Below are 426 nucleotides of genomic sequence, written 5' to 3' on the forward strand. Positions count from 1 at the left end.
GAGTGAGGCGTGCACAGAGAGAGAGAGAGAGAGGGGGTGCCCGAACGGTGCTGACCGGTGCCCGAGCGCAGTCAAAAAAAAGAGAGAGAAAGATGTGGTGGAAAGTGACGTGACCCTAACATGGCAAGGGAGGGCAGCTAAACCCCGTTTCTGGTCAAATTTCAAGTGAGTTTTGTGGGTCCCACCCTCCCCCTTTTCTTTTTGGGGTGCTGCCATCTCACTCTTATTTCCATAATCCCCCTTCCTCCCTCTTCTATCTACACTTTTAATTAATATTACTTACTTCGTATTAATTGATAACTTAATCCTATTGTTTTCATTATTAATGAATACGGATATTAACATGTATAATCACATCAACACTAATATATTAGATTTCATCAGAATTTTACAATTAAGTGTGCTTAAACAAAATTAGTGAGTATA

This window comes from Arachis ipaensis, chromosome B09 (assembly GCF_000816755.2).
Source record: "Arachis ipaensis cultivar K30076 chromosome B09, Araip1.1, whole genome shotgun sequence".
NCBI classification, from domain to species: domain Eukaryota; kingdom Viridiplantae; phylum Streptophyta; class Magnoliopsida; order Fabales; family Fabaceae; genus Arachis; species Arachis ipaensis.